The sequence below is a fragment of the Pseudorasbora parva genome, chromosome 13 (genome assembly GCF_024679245.1).
Source record: "Pseudorasbora parva isolate DD20220531a chromosome 13, ASM2467924v1, whole genome shotgun sequence".
Taxonomy (NCBI): domain Eukaryota; kingdom Metazoa; phylum Chordata; class Actinopteri; order Cypriniformes; family Gobionidae; genus Pseudorasbora; species Pseudorasbora parva.
Window position 1 is genome coordinate 272,998 of NC_090184.1, and position 21,849 is coordinate 294,846.

The 21,849-nt window shown below is 43.4% G+C and overlaps 1 protein-coding gene across 4 annotated transcripts in view; it reads right to left on the minus strand.

The window, feature by feature from the left end:
* prickle2a (prickle homolog 2a) overlaps positions 1-21,849 on the minus strand; it is a 66,037-nt gene that overhangs the window by 41,765 nt on the left and 2,423 nt on the right. For 3 of the 4 annotated variants that reach the window (XM_067412855.1, XM_067412856.1, XM_067412851.1), the window contains exon 1: positions 21,094-21,424. The exons of the other annotated variant lie outside the window; for it this stretch is intronic. The gene's annotated coding sequence lies outside the window, so the exon portion shown is untranslated. Of the gene's footprint in view, positions 1-21,093; positions 21,425-21,849 lie in introns of those variants that run through there. 4 annotated transcript variants of the gene reach the window in all.

Consider the following 21,849-nt stretch of genomic DNA (forward strand, 5'->3'; position numbering starts at 1 on the left):
GCTAGGGAGGGAAGAGCCAAGATGGAGGCAAGGGAGGAAAGAGCCAAAGTGGAGCGAAGAGCGAAGGTGGAGGCAAGAGAGGGAAGAGCCATGGTGGAGGCAAGGGAGGGAAAAGTCATGGGGGAGGCAAGGGAGGGAATAGCCAAGGTGGAGGCAAGGGAGGGAAGAGCCAATGTGGAGGCAAGGGAGGGAAGAGCCACTGTGAAGGCAAGGGAGGGAAGAGCCAATGTGGATATTCTAGGTGGAGCTAGAGGGTTGACACTCTAAGGCGGAGCTGGCAAACTGAAAGCCCAAGGCGGATCCAAGATGCTAGGTATAAACAGCTCAGAAGGAGCTGAAGGGCTGTATTGAGCCAGCAAAGTCAGACCATAGAACTGGTAAGCCTGAGCACAGGGTTAGAAAATGGCCTTCTTGGTTGATACATTAGACCCAGAGTTTGAAAACAGGCAGAGAATTCAGGAACAGACTTTTTGGCCAACACGAGATATGCAGAGGATGTGTGAGTGGGAGATAGTGTGGGAACATCATGGACAACAATAATTTGGAGCTGGGGGACATTACAGCCTTGGTGCTTGACGAGGAAACAGGCTTGGAAATAATCTCTTAACACTCCTCAAAATTTACAATGGGGTTTGAGCTCAGCACACTCACATCCGTCATGGCAGTATGGGCAGGGCTCCACTCCATGCCCTCGTATTCTACCAGAACTCCCACTGGGATGAACAATGTTGCCAATTCACGCACCTATCAGACATTTTGTTGGGCTCAGGCTCCGGATCGAAGATAGGCTCAGTCATAGTCTCAGGCTTAGGCTATATATATATATGAGGAACAGGTGGACATATTTAAACAAGCAATTCAAAACCATAGAAACAAACTAGTGGAACTCAAACGGGAAGAAAGGAAACAAACTTAGATCCCCTGACAATATGGATAACGGCGCTGAAACTATAGGTCCCAAAGTAGAGACTCAGTCCAAAAAAACAACATAAACATTATTATTGACAGAAAAATTAAAAAACCTATGATCACTGAAGCAAAATTGACTAAAATCTGTGATTTCCAAAGCATTAACATGGCTATTAAATGAACTCTGAACTTATAAACCTACTGTTTATGTCTATCTGCCTGACTGATTGGCTCCTCATGGAAAAGAGCTCCCAGAGGAACTGAAATATGAAAATTTTGAGGCTTAGGGGAAGCTAAACATCAGTTGGCCCACAGTTGCAGCAGTAATCAGGAGGTATAGAATGAGCCATAGCACAAGTACTACAGTGGCCATCCTCCTAAAACAATGCTACAGACAATACGCTGCTATTTAAAACTAGCTTTCAAAAAAGATGGGCAAGTATTCCAGACTCAGATGGGGCAAAAGATTTAAGAGATGGAATTTATAGATGGAACCAAGAATGCTTGTGAATGTACCAAAATACTTCCGGTTTCCAGAAGTTTGGCAGAAGAAGAATATTATAATATGATAATGATCAAAAGCACACTGCAAAAGCACACCGAAATAAAAAGGAAACTATGAACTGGAGGGCATTTAAGAAAACCAGGAACTGAAGAAGAACCATGCCTTACTTGATCCAAAAGAACACAATTAGGGTGTAATCTTTGTAATAGAATAGAATAGGGGGAAAAACATATTTGGCTTGCTGTCCTTAGTTGAGCGCTCAAGCTTGAGACTACACCCGAAACCCGAAGTCCCCCTAGGACTTCCCTGGCTGGGTTAGAGAAAAACAGTAGAGAAGGTAGAGTTGGGGTGGGAGAGGGATGCCTGAAAACTGTTGCAGGACAGAGATAAACAGATGCTGATTGTTCTGGATTGAATGAGCCTGTTCCTTCCAAACTTGTCTTTTGAACTCCATTTCACAAGTAGAATTGTGAATAAACATATTTGTTTTTTGAAGTGTGAAGAAACATATTTGAATTGTGAAGAAACATATTTGAAGTGTTTTAAAAATCAGAATATTGATGTTAGTGATTACTGTCATGAACAAATAGCTGCTCCAATGGATGTATCATGTATTACAGGAAGGATGAGAGAGAGTGGGAAAGTTTAATTGGAAAGGTCAGGTTGAACCTCTGGATAAAATTTAGGTGATTGTGATTTCCAAGAAGCAAACAAAGTCAGGGTGGACATTGGATTGAGCATATGGGCTGTGCTAATGGAGTGGTAACCTGAAAAAAGGGTACAAATGCATTTGATTAGTAAATCTATAGTTAGAGATTGTCTGGTATCAGAGTGCAGGTTGGGTTTTTTTTTTATGCCTTTGATGTGGAGCCAAGTCTGGGGGTTATTTATTGCAGGCGATGGTTTGCAAAACATAAGTTTATGGAACAGGCTTGGGGACCGTAGGAGAGATTAAATCATTTAAGACATTGCCAGGCTGTTCAGTAGGAATGGAGGGTACTTGGAGGCTCGAGGGGATACAGTTCGAACAGAGCAGACGAGGCTACGGACTGCAAGATGTTTAGGAGCTGGGGAGGCAATTTTGAAAAAATCCCCTGAAGCGGATGGAGTGGGCCACAACAGTGTACCTTTCGATATTGTTTGGTAAGACTGTTGCTTGAGAAAAGTTATCTAAAATTTGTATTTGTTGCAGCAAGAAAGTGAAGGTGGGTAGCTGGGATTGCACTGTAGGGGCGATGATAAAAAAAAAAGTCAAGCAGATGACAGAGGAAAGGGACTGCGTGATTATTAGACAGGATACCATAGACCGCTTTGGACAGAGTGTTCGAATATTTTGTGGCTTTTTCAGCCGAAAGTTAAGTGCATGGCGAAATTTGTCATGCCATCATACTCCAAAGAGATGCCAGAGTGGTAAGACATTACTTTGAGCGTTAAAGTGATGTAAATTTTGGCGAGCCACGAACCATGACCAATGCTTTTGATCACTGATATAGCTTGGTCAAAATTATGGTAAAGGAGTCTAATTTTTTTCAGAGAATTTCCTGGATTCCACTCCCATGGGGCTAATGTGAAACATTTTGAAAGGAGGGAATCAAAAGGCCGGATTACACTTTTTTTCATTAGAGATGGTCTACTATTTAAGGTTTGGAAAGTGAGTTTGTAGGTTATTGCAAATAATGCTTGAGAAGGGTCAGCAAAACAATAGCCCATAGTTAAAACAACAATATTTGAGATAAGAGAGCAAAGAGTAAGTATTTCTTGGGAAGACTTCCCATCATCGAAATGATCCTGCTTCTGCAGTAATGCACAGATGTACTGGTCTGTCATGGTGAAGAAGGAGATGAGCTATAAGGCGAATCTACCGCTTGATCTACGTTCCTACTTTCACCTATGGTCATGAGTAGTGGGGCATGACTGAAAGGACAAGATCCCAGATTTAGGCGCTCGAAATGAGCTTTCTCCTCATTTGGCCTGGATGCCGAGGTTGCACCCCTACTCTTTTTCCGAAGGACATCATGGCATTTTTTATGACTTAATTTTTAATTTCAATTTTTAATGGGCTACAGGGTGATATGCCTGTCTTGTCTTTATCATTTATCAATAAAAAAATAAAAATAAAAAATAAAAAAAACTTAGTTAAAGGATAAGTTCACTTCAGTACATTGGTTTGGACCTTTAACCGTTGCTTTACATTGAAGTCCATTATGTGGAGAAAAATCTTGGAATGTTTCCTCAAAAAAACTTCTTCTTTTTTTCCACTGAAGAAAGAAAGACACAAACATTTTGAATGAGATGGGGGTGAGAAAATTATCAGGGAACTAATCCTTGAAAATAAATTTATATAGCATTCATTACAAACAAACTCAGGTATTTCTAAGCAGAAAATGATTCAGGCCTAGCATTTATTTCATGCTAGGTGTGATGTCAAACTGCCTGCCAATTCTGTGACTTATCATGTTGGTCCGAAAGGATGTTCCAGATTGGATGACATTGAAGCATGCCTTCAAAATTATTTAATGTCCCCTGACAGAAAGTGAGAAAAAAAGAAAAATGTTGATATTCAGCATTTAGACATTCAAGCTATGCTGCACGATAATGGCTAAACTGATAATCATGATTATTTTGATCAATATTATAATCACAGTTATTAATCATGATTGTTGTCATTTGAGAAATTTATTTTTTAATTTTGTAATAATTATTGCACTTTTTACATAAGTCCAAATGAAGAGAATGTCAACTCATTTACACATTTTATTTAGTCTAGTTTCCTAATTTATTGTGGATTGAATAATATCAGTCCAAAATCTTCACAATATGTACTTGCGATGTTGCCTGAATCATAATCATACACTTAATCATTGGCCAAAGGAGAGCTGAGCGAATGAGCCTCCATTCTGTCACCGGATTGAGTTTGGGCTCTTGCCTCTGTCACCTCTGGCTTACTTAGTTATTGCTTAATAATAATTAATATTATTATACAAGAACTGATGATGAATAACTGTTTTCTACATTACTGCAGTATATATGGACTGAACTCATTTCATAATTGATGTACTTTATACAGTTATTTAACCAAACTGTATCAACACTGAACTAAACTGACAGAATTGAATTATGTTTGCATCATTGATCATTATATTTCTGTTATCACTGTAAATTTGCTTTGAAACTATCTTCATTCTATAAAGCTCTATATAAATGTGACTTGGCTAGACTATCATATTTGTCATATAAATGAATATACTCTTTATATTATGAAAAATGTTCAAGCAAGAAGCTTCTATTCAATTTTAAACCAGTGAATTCCTAATAATTCCAAATTATGGTTATTTCAATTAAAATAGCTAATAGCATTGGCAGTCTCTTAAGGCTCGATTATTCTTTAATTTGAGCAGAATATCTCAATAGAGATTTCTAAACTCCAAAACACATGCTGGTCAGTGTTTTTAGATAATCTGTGCTTTGTTCACAATGAAAATAGGGTGAATATGCACGGTTAGCAGGTTGGTAAATAAAATACTGGGCAGAAAATATATCCACTTAGGAGAAACGCTCTGACTGCAGAATTTCAGCTCTCGACATCTGGAAACACTGAGCATGAAAGCTCACATTATGCTTAATTAATCGAGGGAATTGCAATCATGTTTAAAATACAATTAATTGTGGCGTCCTACATTCATTGTTGAAGAATGGAAATACATGGGTTTCAAGGTAGACAAGGTATTTCAAGGTAGTTGAAGAGTTGAAGAGAAATATACAAGGTATTTCAATGTAGATGAAGAGAATAGAAATACAAGTTGTTTCAAGGTAGTTGAAGAGAAGAGAAATACAAGGTATTTCAAAGTAGGGTAGTCGAAGAGTTGAAGAGAAATATACAAGGTATTTTAAGGTTGTTGAAGAGTTGAAGAGAAATACAGGTATAAGTGAAGGTTGATTACACATGATCGGTTGTGGGGGCTTTCCCACCGGGCCAATCCACTCCTCTATGGCATTGCAAGCTGTGGAGCTTCTGGATGCTGGTCCTTCTCATGCAGGACCTCGTATCTCATTCGGGGCTGCGCCGGACGATGACATGATGATTACGCTACAGTTGATCATCTGTCCATCATCGTCTAAAGCCCGCCCTGATGATCTCATTGGTCAGTTTCTGTTGATCATCTGTCCATCATCAGCTGGGCGGCAGTGGCTCAGTGGTTCATGTAGGTTGTCTACAAACCGAAAGGTTGGTGGTTCAATCCCCGGTTCCACCTGACCAAGTGTCGAAGTGTCCATGAGCAAGACACCTAACCCCAGCTGCTCCCGACGAGCTGGATGGCGCCTTACATGGCTGACATCGCCGTCGGTGTATGAATGGGTGAATGTGAGGCAAAAATGTTAAGCGCTTTGGATAAAAGCGCTATATAAATGCAGTCCATTTTATCAGCTAAAGCCCGCCCTGATGATCTCACTGGTCAGTTTCTGTTGATCATCTGTCCGTCATCGGCTAAAGCCCGCCCTGATGATCTCATTGGTCAGCTTCTGTTGATCATCTGTCCATCATCGTCTAAAGCCCGCCCTGATGATCTCATTGGTCAGTTTCTGTTGATCATCTGTCCGTCATCGGCTAAAGCCCGCCCTGATGATCTCATTGGTCAGTTACTGTTGATCATCTGTCCGTCATCGGCTAAAGCCCACCCTGATGATCTCATTGGTCAGTTACTGTTGATCATCTGTCCGTCATCGGCTAAAGCCCGCCCTGATGATCTCATTGGTCAGCTTCTGTTGATCATCTGTCCGTCATCGGCTAAAGCCCACCCTGATGATCTCATTGGTCAGTTTCTGTTGATCATCTGTCCGTCATCAGCTAAAGCCCGCCCTGATGATCTCACTGGTCAGTTTCTGTTGATCATCTGTCCGTCATCGGCTAAAGCCCGCCCTGATGATCTCATTGGTCAGCTTCTGTTGATCATCTGTCCATCATCGTCTAAAGCCCGCCCTGATGATCTCATTGGTCAGTTTCTGTTGATAATCTGTCCATCATCAGCTAAAGCCCGCCCTGATGATCTCATTGGTCAGTTTCTGTTGATCATCTGTCCATCATCAGCTAAAGCCCGCCCTGATGATCTCACTGGTCAGTTTCTGTTGATCATCTGTCCATCATCAGCTAAAGCCCGCCCTGATGATCTCATTGGTCAGTTACTGTTGATCATCTGTCCATCATCGGCTAAAGCCCGCCCTGATGATCTCATTGGTCAGCTTCTGTTGATCATCTGTCCGTCATCGGCTAAAGCACGCCGTGATGATCTCATTGGTCAGCTTCTGTTGATCATCTGTCCATCATCGGCTAAAGCCCGCCCTGATGATCTCATTGGTCAGCTTCTGTTGATCATCTGTCCGTCATCGGCTAAAGCCCACCCTGATGATCTCATTGGTCAGTTACTGTTGATCATCTGTCCGTCATCGGCTAAAGCCCGCCCTGATGATCTCATTGGTCAGCTTCTGTTGATCATCTGTCCGTCATCGGCTAAAGCCCACCCTGATGATCTCATTGGTCAGTTTCTGTTGATCATCTGTCCATCATCGGCTAAAGCCCGCCCTGATGATCTCATTGGTCAGCTTCTGTTGATCATCTGTCCGTCATCGGCTAAAGCCCACCCTGATGATCTCATTGGTCAGCTTCTGTTGATCATCTGTCCATCATCGACTAAAGCCCGCCCTGATGATCTCATTGGTCAGCTTCTGTTGATCATCTGTCCGTCATCGGCTAAAGCCCGCCCTGATGATCTCATTGGTCAGTTTCTGTTGATCATCTGTCCGTCATCGGCTAAAGCCCACCCTGATGATCTCATTGGTCAGTTACTGTTGATCATCTGTCCGTCATCGGCTAAAGCCCGCCCTGATGATCTCATTGGTCAGCTTCTGTTGATCATCTGTCCGTCATCGGCTAAAGCCCACCCTGATGATCTCATTGGTCAGTTACTGTTGATCATCTGTCCGTCATCGGCTAAAGCCCACCCTGATGATCTCATTGGTCAGTTACTGTTGATCATCTGTCCGTCATCGGCTAAAGCCCGCCCTGATGATCTCATTGGTCAGCTTCTGTTGATCATCTGTCCGTCATCGGCTAAAGCCCACCCTGATGATCTCATTGGTCAGTTACTGTTGATCATCTGTCCGTCATCGTCTAAAGCCCACCCTGATGATCTCACTGGTCAGCTTCTGTTGATCATCTGTCCGTCATCGGCTAAAGCCCACCCTGATGGCCCACCCATTGGTCAGCTTCTGTTGATCATCTGTCCGTCATCGGCTAAAGCCCACCCTGATGATCTCACTGGTCAGCTTCTGTTGATCATCTGTCCGTCATCGGCTAAAGCCCACCCTGATGATCTCATTGGTCAGTTTCTGTTCAGGCATAATTATTCCTCTATGGATCAAGTCCAGACCGAACCCGAACTCAGATGTTGTGGCTGCCATCCAGGCTAATAGATTATGGAGAAAAATATGAGAAAAACATGATATATTGTTGAGGTCTCTTCTAAACTTTAAAAGAGACAAACATGACCAAGATTTTTGGTAAGATTAGAATTCATGACCACCCCACTCAGTGTACCATGATCCACAAATAAATGTCAAGAGGTTCACAAAAATTAGAGTGCCCCTATTATGCTGTTTTAAAGGTTTTCCCACAACATGCATCTAAGGTCAAAAAACACTTTAATTTTCTCATAATATACATTACACATCAGCTCACAGACTCGAAAGAGACTTGTCTGAAGATTCATTCTCTCTAAGCCCCTCCTTTTCGAGAGCCTGCTCTGTACTGATTGGTCAGATTGCTCATTTGGTTGTGATTGGGCTACTGAGCATGAACCAAATTTTCCAAAAGATTATTGGAGCTTAAAGCTTCTGTATATCTCATCAGAGAATCGGGGTAAACTCAGGATTATAGAGCCCTAAGTATGAGCTCAAAGGACCACTGTAAAAAGAAATCCCAGTAAAATTTACGATCAAAAACGGCAGCTGTGGTTGCCAGGATTTTACCTTAAAAAATACGGTAGCAACATTTTAGGTTTTACGGGACAGCACTCAGTCTATTTTAAAATTACATTAAATGTAAGGTTAGATCTATTACAGTTATCCACCGCATATAGTACAGAAACTTTCTGTTAACCAGTGTTTCACCGTAGCGTTTTACAGTCCTTTACCGTTAAAATCACCAGCGAGCCTCAGCATCTCTGCAGCTGTACCGGGGATTTGTAAGTGGATAATGCAAATAAAAACCTTTCAATGCTGAAAATGCTGTCACCCACGTTCATCCTCTCTACAAACACTGGGGGTCATTGTGTAATACATTTCATGAATGTTTAAAATATTATTTATAATGCTCTATAGGTTGTCACATCCACAGAGCTGCTCATATTCTTCATTAAAAAAAAACGCTTGACTGCTTGTGACTGTAATTTCATCTATTCCACAAACTTGCATGTGTGTTGAATCCAGTTATTTATAAGGCAGCTGCTTTAAACAAGCAAACCAAACCCAGTGTAGATGAATGGTTTCCTGAAGAAGACAGATTGGATGAAGGTGATGAGGCCTGGTGAGTTTGTATACGGAGGTGGTTCTCCACCCACCTCTCTCTCTCTTATCTAACACACCTGATTGTTAGCAGAAAGCTCCATGAACTGAGCGGCGTGAAAAACACATTTTGGCATTTCCCGGCGGACTGGTCTGGAACCCCACACCAACAGAGGGTGTTTTGTTAAAGAGACGCGTTTGAAACCTTTGCTCCTGTTCCTAATCTGTAGTCTGTGTGACCCGCTTTAGTGGTTCTGTTGATGGCTCTAACATCTCTCAAGCTGATTGGGGTTTTCTAGGCCTTATTGAGGATCTCCTCTTGTATGGATTTTCCTCTCAGGTCAACAGTTTTATCCCTTAAAACTCATCTTTGATCACCAAAATGACATACAGGTCCAGGATGTCCCTGATTATTTCAACATGTTCTCACTCCCATTTCATCACATATCGGCTCTTGGTCAGGACCCTCGCGTCACGGTTTAACGCACAGGGAAGTCCATTGATTTAAATGAGGAACCTTTGGCGTCATACACAGGGCATGGGAATGTCATCGTCATAATAAAATTATATATAAGGTTATGATTTTACCATTATAACATATTGGAGATTGATTATCAATTTAATCAGCCAGCATCATTTTATTTACATTTTATTACATTTCATTTTGAACACGTAACCCAGCCTTATTTCTATACCTACCCATTTGTGTATTATAGGATATAAAACACACTATATAACAGGCAGATATGACTGCAGGCACAATTTATTCAAAAAGTACTTGTGTGTCTCGTGACTGATCGCTTCTTGCTAAAGAGTCGTGTGAATCTCTTGAATGAGATCTGTGCGTGTGTGTGTGTGTGTGTGTGTGTGTGTGTGTGATGGTGAGGTTTAGGGGCCGTGTAAGGGGAAAGAATATACAGTTTGTATGGTATAAAAACCATTACGTCTATGGAGAGCCCCCACAAAAATAGTGAACCAGATGCTTGTGTGTATGTGTGTGTGTGTGTGTGTGTGTTCACAGAGCGGTGGATTCATCATCTCAAAGATTAAAACATTAAGATCAACTCTGTTCTTCACATAAAGATATCATATTATTTCAAAAGACTTGGGATGCAACATGAGTTAACACTTATACTGTTTTTGGTCAGTTTTTGCATTAAATGCCTGTGACTGTAACGCGTTTTATTTTGTTGAGAAGTGTGGGCTAGGTGCTCCAAAATATAAAAGTAGCCTATAAATATTCATAAAACCATGTCTACTTTTACAAACACAAAGAATGAAATGCGTCTTAATCTGAAGCATTGGGCAAACAGCTGAAAGCAATGGACCTCAATGGGCCCTGTGTGTCAGAAAATTATGCTAAAGTGGTGCTGACCAAGCGTTAAAATGTGACGAGTTGGGAGTGAGAATGTGCTGATTATTTGTAAGTGTGAACTTGAGAAATTGAAATGTTTTTTCCTGTGGAAAAAAAAGCTATTTAAAAGCCTTAAAATAGCTTGAATGTAAAATATCTCAACTGTAACTCTACACACTTGCTTTATTTAGTATTCGCAGAACCATGAATATGCAAATGAGCCCCGCCTCTACTCACTCCAGATCCACTCGCTCAGCTTTACTCAAGTTACTCTAGAAATGTTATTTCTCTCTTCAACAGCGGACACATCGCAGTGATTAATCAATCAATCAATCAATCAATCAATCAATCAGCTTCATTTATACAGAACTTTTACAACGCCGATTGTGTCAGAGCAGCTTCAGTGTTAAACAGGACAATACTGCAGCAGAATTAGATTTGGCTGTACAGTCGTTCTGGAGTAAACAGTGATGTTATCAGCTTATTTTAATTTATCAGAGAGAGACAATGTTGGCAGATCAGTTTTATAGTTTATAGAATATAATAAGACCTATTTAATTCATTTTAATTGTATATTTAGTTGAATAACTCTGATCATAATGTTAGTGTCCCCAACTGAGCAAGCCAAGCCAAAGGCGACCAAAGGAACCGAAACTCCATCAGGGCATGATGGAGAAAAATAAACCTTAGAGAAACCAGACTCAGTTCTCCTCTGGCCTATTAACACACAGCGGAGGATTATTATTCTGGACACCGCACAGCTCAGAAATCATATTAGATTGGAAAATTCGAGAGTTCAGGGTATCACGCAAGAGACGGGTTTATTAAGGGTGGCGCGTCAATTACACAAGAGTATGAATACATGTAAGATTGGAGTTATTGCAGCAGAGATGGGTTTATTGAGGATGATGGGCTGGTGAAGCATATTCAAAAGAGACACCAATTGACACGGTCTACATTAACATGATGCTTGAAACACTCTGAACGTCAGTGGAGAAAGGCATATAGTTCATCATAACATCTCATCATATCCATTATTCAGCCGCTATATTGCTAAATGTACATGATTTTTCATATCAACAGACAGATTACCACATTACCATACCAGTATGGTTTCTCTTGAGACTCCGCCCACTGCTTCCACAGCAGTTCATGATATGCTAAGCCCCGCCCCCCTTGTAACATGATTATGGTTACAAGGTAGTCCATGACATCAAAAACACCAGAGATTTCAAACCGTGTCTTTGGTTTACTGCAGTTTTAAAGAGAAAATACTCAATGACTTAAGCTTGGAACATACTCTGCCGATCATCAGCATTTCTCCTCATTAACCCCGCCCACTTTAAATGTCTGACCAATCACACGATAGTTCTCGGACACCCGCAAGAAAAATGTTCTGCTCAGGCGATGTGTCGAGAACAAGCTGCGAGAATTCCCAAACCAGGGGTGGAGAACAAAATGGCGTCATTCTGTTCTCGCAGCCCTGGGAGCAAGAACTTTTTTCTCTGTTCTTGCAGAGTATGTTGAAGCCTTTATGCATTTGCACATAAGTTTATATATTGATTCCTTATTAGTGCCTGCGCAGATCGGTTGAATGAGGCGTCTACATAACATATATATATCTATGATCGCGCCAGCTTGACCTCATCAGACGGCAGTAATAGCGGATGGGAACACTAGATGAGATTCGCCTGAAATGAGGTAAAAATAACACAAATACTGTTGTGTTTCTCTCAGAAACCGATCGGTTCGTGTCTTCAGACATCAGCGTGTCGTCACGAGCAGCAGGGTGTGTGTGTGTGTGTGTGTTGTCTAAGCATGTTTGTTTGTTTTGCTCTCATAGAATTGTTCCCCATTCACATCATTATATGACCGACACACAACAGCGGTTGAGTTAAAAATCTTCATTTGTGTTCTCCTTAAGAAACACACACACACCGACATGTTGATGCCCTGGGGTCAGCAGATCAACATCTCAGGATCATTTATTGCTGAACTATCCCTTTAAATAATTTTTAAATACAACTTAATTTTGCAAAAATCATCATAAAGTAATAAAAAATCTAGGTAATGTTTTTCATTACCATGCATGAAAGGGTTAAGACAGGGTTCCATACCTAAGACTGACCACAGCGCCACGCTAGCGAGTAACGGCCTGTTTATCAGAAGAACCGATGGCTGTTCAAACAGAGCTGGAAACAAGATCAGGCCTGATAAACCGCAGCCAGGACCTCAACATACAGCCTTACCCCTTTGGCTACTGCTAACCCTTCCTCTGAGGAGATCTGACAACTGATGGACATGAAATAAGGACATAAAATCAGAAACACAGACTCTTTTAAAAAACAGAAAATTGTAAAGATGTGTTCTCATCTCATGCAGCAGAAGTAGAAGAGGTTTAGTCAGAACGCTGCATCTGGAACTGATGAGGGATAATATGAGCCGTAAATCTCCCGCTGACACGCTTTATTAACATCACAACTGACGGAACATTAGGATACTACAACTCAGATACAGACTTTATTATTTTTGACGTTACTTTAAGGAAATAACCTGGTTTATTAATAAAATAATGTAAAAACGGTTTACTTGCGTTGTCAGTTTACTGGTGTGCATGTACACAGGGGTTACTGATTATTTCAATAAGATGATATTTGTGAGTTATCAGCTTACTGGTGTGCATGTGAACGCACTCACTGTGTCCGTCACTGACAGCAACTCATTCCTCACTCAGGGCTCCACATCTAACCCAGACCGCTCAGTGCACATAGACATGTACAATAAGTTTACTTACATTTACAGGTTTTACTGTGATGTATTTCACACATTTCCATCATGCATGAGTAATATTTTAATATTAAGGAAAGAAATTAGTTTATTAGAGCTAAATCTGAAGGGTCCAGCAAAGTCAACAAAACTAAGCAACCGTTCAATTAAAATCAATAAATAAGACATTTCATCATAAGACCAGCTCACAGGCTGATGGAGACGGTGCGGTGTTGTCATGGCAACATTCAGTGAAGATGAGGAGGAAATGATGTCATTTCATTGCGATATTTGGCCACATTATGAGATATGCAGCAAATGGGGCATAATGATTCTCACTTAAGTTATTCATATTCATTTATCTTGTTCAAACTTCCTTCCTGATGTAAGGGTTGGTCCATAGTTTATCCACAACACAAGCTTTAATATCTAAAGATCTGAAAAGAGAAGCAGATGTCGCCTGTGTCCTCCATTATGGGTCACTACTGTAAAGGATTTACCATATTAACTTGAATTTGGTTTTAAAGGGGTGATAAAACACAATTTCACTTTTCTAACTTTAGCTAGTGTGTAATGTTGCTGTTTGAGCATAAATAACATCTGTAATGGGACAACACTTAAAGTTTAAAGCAAAGGGAGGTATTTGCTTTTAAAGAAATTAATTTCTAAGGACTAAAGCAAATGGCCGGTAGGGAACTACAGCCTTTTCCTCCAGACTCGCTGACTTCAGCGGGTTCAATATTTACATAAACCCCTCCTCCGAGAATATTAAATAAGGCGGACAAGGCCATTTTTTATTGTTGTGGAAAAGATTAAGCTGGAGTGTGCTAGGCGGTTAGCGAATCAGAACACAGCTGGGCCAGCGAACCAATCAGAGCCCATTGCGTATTTTGAGGGACTGGCTTCATAGAACCAGGAAACCATGTCTCCTTGACTGTTTTTAGAAGGAGAGAGAGATCAGTGTACAATAAAGTTAAAATATATGAAAAATAATGCAATTTTTTTAAAAACAAAGCATGAACACGTTACAGTGCAGCCCACAAACACAATCAATCCTTCGAAATAATGTGTTTTACCCCCCCTTTAAGATATCTACATGTGCAAGAATTTAATTAGGGTAGAATTTGTGTGCTGCCACTTGCCTTTTTATTAGAAATTATATTATACATATGTTCATGACATGTTACGTTAAAGGTACAATATGTTACATAACAGTCCTGCATGACACGCCTTAAAACTTGATACGAACACACCTCATCACGTGATACAAACACACACACCTCATCACGTGATACGGACACATCTCATCATGTGATACAGACACGCCCAATCACGTGATACAAACACACACCTCATCACGTGATACGGACACATCTCATCATGTGATACGGACACGCCCCATCACATGATACAAACACAAACCTCATCACGTGATATGGACACGCCCCATCACGTGATACAAACACACACCTTATCACATGATACGGACATGCCCAATCACGTGATACAAACACACACCTCATCACGTGATACGGACACGCCCCATCACGTGATACAAACACACACCTCATCACGTGATACGGACATGCCTCATCACGTGATACGCACACGCCCCATCACGTGATACGGACACGCCTCATCACGTGATACAAACACACACCTCATCACGTGATACGGACACGCCCCATCACGTGATACAAACACACACCTCATCACGTGATACGGACATGCCCAATCACGTGATACAAACACACACCTCATCACGTGATACGGACACGCCCCATCACGTGATACAAACACACACCTCATCACGTGATACGGACATGCCTCATCACGTGATACGCACATGCCCCATCACGTGATACGGACACGCCTCATCACTTGATATGGACACGCCCAATCACGTGATACAAACACACACCTCATCACGTGATACGGACACACCCCATCACGTGATACAAACACACACCTCATCACGTGATACGGACACACCTCATCACGTGATACGGACACGCCTCATCGCGTGATACACACAGGCCCCATCACGTGATACGGACACACCTCATCACGTGATACGCACACGCCCCATCACGTGATACGGACACGCCTCATCACATGATACGCACACGCCTCATCACGTGATACGGACACACCACATCACGTGATACGGATACACCTCATCACGTGATACGGACACGCCCCATCACGTGATATGGACACACCTCATCACGTGATATGGACACACCTCATCACGTGATACGCACACGCCCCATCACGTGATACGAACACACCTCATCACGTGATACGCACACGCCTCATCACGTGATACGCACACGCCTCATCAAATGATACGGACACACCTCATCAAGTGATACGCACACACCGCATCCCGTGATACGCACACGCCTCATCACGTGATACGAACACGCCTCATCACGCGATACGAACACACCTCATCACGTGATACGGACACACCTCATCACGTGATACGCACACGCCTCATCACGTGATACGCACACGCCTCATCACGTGATACGCACACGCCTCATCAAATGATACGGACACACCTCATCAAGTGATACGCACACACCCCATCACGTGATACGCACACGCCTCATCACGTGATACGAACACACCTCATCACGTGATACGGACACGCCTCATCACGTGATACGCACACACCTCATCACGTGATACGCACACACCTCATCAAATGATACGGACACGCCTCATCAAGTGATACGCACACACCCCATCACGTGATACAGACACGCCTCATCACGTGATACGGACACGCTTCATCAAGTGATACGCACACACCTCATCACGTGATACGGACATGCCTCATCACTTGATACAGACACGCCTCATCACGTAATACGGACACGCCTCATCACGTGATACGGACACGCCTCATCAAGTGATACGCACACACCTTATCACGTGATACGGACATGCCTCATCACTTGATAAAGACACGCCCCATCACGTGATACGCACACACCCCATCACGTGATACGGACACGCCTCATCACGTGATACGGACACGCCTCATCAAGTGATACAAATGGCCGGTAGGGAACTACAGCCTTTTCCTCCAGACTCGCTGACATCAGCGGGTTCAATATTTACATAAACCCCTCCTCCGAGAATATTAAATAAGGCGGACAAGGCCATTTTTTATTGTTGTGGAAAAGATTAAGCTGGAGTGTGCTAGGCGGTTAGCGAATCAGAACACAGCTGGGCCAGCGAACCAATAGGAGCCAATTGCGTATTTTGAGGGACTGGCTTCAAAGAACCAGGAAACCATGTCTCCTTGACTGTTTTTAGAAGGAGAGAGAGATCAGTGTACAATAAAGTTAAAATATATGAAAAATAATGCAATTTTTTTTAAAAACAAAGCATGAACACGTTACAGTGCAGCCCACAAACACAATCAATCCTTCGAAATAATGTGTTTTACCCCCCCTTTAAGATATCTACATGTGCAAGAATTTAATTAGGGTAGAATTTGTGTGCTGCCACTTGCCTTTTTATTAGAAATTATATTATACATATGTTCATGACATGTTACGTTAAAGGTACAATATGTTACATAACAGTCCTGCATGACACGCCTTAATACTTGATACGAACACACCTCATCACGTGATACAAACACACACACCTCATCACGTGATACGGACACATCTCATCATGTGATACGGACACGCCCAATCACGTGATACAAACACACACCTCATCACGTGATACGGACACATCTCATCATGTGATACGGACACGCCCCATCACATGATACAAACACAAACCTCATCACGTGATATGGACACGCCCCATCACGTGATACAAACACACACCTCATCACGTGATACGGACACGCCCCATCACGTGATACAAACACACACCTCATCACGTGATACGGACATGCCTCATCACGTGATACGCACACGCCCCATCACGTGATACGGACACGCCTCATCACGTGATACAAACACACACCTCATCACGTGATACGGACACGCCCCATCACGTGATACAAACACACACCTCATCACGTGATACGGACATGCCTCATCACGTGATACGCACATGCCCCATCACGTGATACGGACACGCCTCATCACTTGATATGGACACGCCCAATCACGTGATACAAACACACACCTCATCACGTGATACGGAAACACCCCATCACGTGATACAAACACACACCTCATCACGTGATACGGACACACCTCATCACGTGATACGGACACGCCTCATCGCGTGATACACACAGGCCCCATCACGTGATACGGACACACCTCATCACGTGATACGCACACGCCCCATCACGTGATACGGACACGCCTCATCACATGATACGCACACGCCTCATCACGTGATACGGACACACCTCATCACGTGATACGGACACACCTCATCACGTGATACGGACACGCCCCATCACGTGATATGGACACACCTCATCACGTGATATGGACACACCTCATCACGTGATACGCACACGCCCCATCACGTGATACGAACACACCTCATCACGTGATACGCACACGCCTCATCACGTGATACGCACACGCCTCATCAAATGATACGGACACACCTCATCAAGTGATACGCACACACCGCATCACGTGATACGCACACGCCTCATCACGTGATACGAACACACCTCATCACGTGATACGGACACGCCTCATCACGTGATACGCACACACCTCATCAAATGATACGAACACACCTCATCACGTGATACGAACACACCTCATCACGTGATACGCACACGCCTCATCACGTGATACGCACACACCTCATCAAATGATACGAACACACCTCATCACGTGATACGGACACACCTCATCACGTGATACGCACACACCTCATCACGTGATACGCACACACCTCATCACGTGATACGGACACACCTCATCACGTGATACGCACACACCTCATCACGTGATACGAACACACCTCATCACGTGATACGGACACACCTCATCACGTGATACGGACACACCTCATCACGTGATACGCACACACCTCATCACGTGATACGGACACACCTCATCACGTGATACGCACACGCCCCATCACGTAATACGAACAAACCTCATCACGTGATACGCACACGCCTCATCACGTGATACGCACACACCTCATCAAATGATACGGACACACCTCATCAAGTGATACGCACACACCGCATCACGTGATACGCACACGCCTCATCACGTGATACGAACACACCTCATCACGTGATACGGACACACCTCATCACGTGATACGCACACGCCTCATCACGTGATACGAACACACCTCATCACGTGATACGCACACGCCTCATCACGTGATACACACACACCTCATCAAATGATACGGACACACCTCATCAAGTGATACGCACACACCTCATCACGTGATACGCACACACCTCATCAAGTGATACGCACACACCCCATCACGTGATGCGCACACACCTCATCAAGTGATACGCACACACCCCATCACGTGATACGGACATGCCTCATCACTTGATACAGACACGCCTCATCACGTGATACGGACACGCCTCATCAAGTGATACGCACACGCCCCATCACGTGATACGGACACGCCTCATCACGTGATACGCACACACCTCATCAAGTGATACGCACACACCCCATCACGTGATACGGACATGCCTCATCACTTGATACAGACACGCCTCATCAAGTGATACGCACACACCTCATCACGTGATACAGACACGCCTCATCACGTGATACGGACACGCCTCATCAAGTGATACGCACACACCTCATCACGTGATACGGACACGCCTCATCAAGTGATACGCACACAACTCATCAAGTGATACGCACACACCTCATCACGTGATACGGACACGCCTCATCAAGTGATACGCACACACCTCATCACGTGATACGGACACGCCTCATCAAGTGATACGCACACACCCCATCACGTGATACAGACACGCCTCATCACGTGATACGGACACGCCTCATCAAGTGATACGCACACACCTCATCACGTGATACGGACATGCCTCATCACTTGATACAGACACGCCTCATCACGTGATACGGACACGCCTCATCAAGTGATACGCACACACCTCATCACGTGATACGGACATGCCTCATCACTTGATAAAGACACGCCTCATCACGTGATACGCACACACCCCATCACGTGATACAGACACGCCTCATCACGTGATACGGACACGCCTCATCAAGTGATACGCACACACCTCATCACGTGATACGGACATGCCTCATCACTTGATAAAGACACGCCTCATCACGTGATACGCACACACCCCATCACGTGATACGGACACGCCTCATCACGTGATACGGACACGCCTCATCAAGTGATACGAACACACCTCATCACGTGATACGCACACACCTCATCACGTGATACGCACACACCTCATCAAGTGATACGGACACACCTCATCAAGTGATACGCACACACCCCATCACGTGATATGGACACGCCTCATCACGTGATACGCACACGCCTCATCACGTGATACGGACACGCCGCATCACATGATACGGACACGCCGCATCACGTGATACGGACACGCCCCATCACGTGATACGAACACGCCTCATCACGTGATACGGACACGCCTCATCACGTGATACGCACACGCCTCATCACGTGATACGGACACGCCTTATCACGTGATACGCACACGCCTCATCACGTGATACGGACACGCCTCATCACGTGATACGCACACGCCTCATCACGTGATACGGACACGCCCCATCACGTGATACGGACATGCCTCATCACGTGATACGGACACGCCCCATCACGTGATACGGACACGCCTCATCACGTGATACGGACACGCCTCATGACGTGATACTAACACATCTCATCACGATATGAATACGCCTCATCACATGATATGAACACGCCTCATCACGTGATACTAACACATCTCATCACGATATGAATACGCCTCATAACATGATATGAACACGCCTCATCACGTGATACTAACACATCTCATCACGATATGAATACGCCTCATCACATGATATGAACACGCCTCATCACATGATATGAATACGCCTCATCACATGATATGAACATGCCTCATCACATGATATGAACATGTCTGTGGTGATCCATGAAAGATGTAAAGCCGAAGTAATGCAACAGCAGACACAAAGCTCTTTCCTCTGTATATAATCGACATGAGGAGGAGGAGAACGCGCTCATTTAACACTCATCTCTGTGAGCTGTTTTCACAGTGTGCTCCTCTCTCTCACACACACACACACACACACACACACACACACACACACACACACACACACACACACACACACACACACACACACACACACACACACACACACACACACACTCACACTAACATTCTGCTCTTGCACAAGCTCTCTCACTTCCACCCACTCGATTACAGAGCTGTGCAGGCATGAACACACATCACAACACACAATACATCTACACACAAACCCCTGGCACACACAAGTATCTCAATGCTCAAAGGCAAAGACTTGTACACTACACACCATTCGCATAAACGGTATAATATTACAAAACACATGCACGCTCGAAATTAATATGTTTGTAGTTTAAAGTATACACATGCCACTACATCATACCGCCCAACACACACACACACACACACACACACACACACACACACACACACACACACACACACACACACCATTAAAAGCCATTATAACTGCGCAATATTCTCTGCTAACACCCCCGGGATAAATACATTCTGCAGATTTCTGGTTTCCATTATAACACCTAGCTGAAGTTCACACTCAGGGTAATAACACAAATACCAGTTTCTTAAATCATCATAAACATCACATAACACACACATTTCTATTCTAATACTCATTATATTTTCATCTGCTTTCAAACACACAGTATTAAAGGGTTATAGCATCTCATCTGTACCATTATTATGCAGGGTTTTTATACTTACCTTGATTTTGTTCTCCCTTTTTCTTGCGTGTTGGTGTTCTCCTGTCTCTAGAGGATGGTGCAGGTTTTATGATTGCTGAAGGGATGGCAGCTGGTCGCAGTCTTCCTTTATCTCAGGGAATGAGCCGGGGGTTCTGTGAATGTTTTACCTTCTTTTCAGTTATTAGGATTATGTTGGATTCGGTGTTATGGAGAGTGTTTGCGGTGAGGAGGATGCTTTCATTTTCCTCCTCCCAACAGCCTGTAGGAGTGAGTCATCAGCCCTCAACCAATTACAGGATCTAGAGCTCATCAGAAACACAAGAAAGCTGCTGAGCGATAGAAGTGGGCCATAACGGCTTCCAGAGGAGACTAGATGGGCAGAGAGAGAGAGAGAGAGAGAGAGAGAGAGAGAGAGAGAGAGAGAGAGAGAAAGAGAGAGAGAGAGACTTATAGGTTCATTCTGTGACATGAGCCATTTCCTTTCCTTTTTCACAGGTCCAGGTTCCAAAGTGGTTCCTAGTGTTTTTACTGATTTTCTTCTTCATTATTTTTCTGCCCTAAAAGCATATGGGCGTCAGAAACCATAAATCGGAGAGACCCCAAACTTGACAGGATGATTCCAAGGTGCACAGACACACACCTGTCCGCCACTAGGTGGCACAATAAAGCAATTTGACTTTTCTTGGATTCTACATTTGAACAAAATGTAGCAAAATCCTTGAGTCAAGCCCAACAAAATGTATATCTCAAATTTAATTTCATTTCAACATTTTTC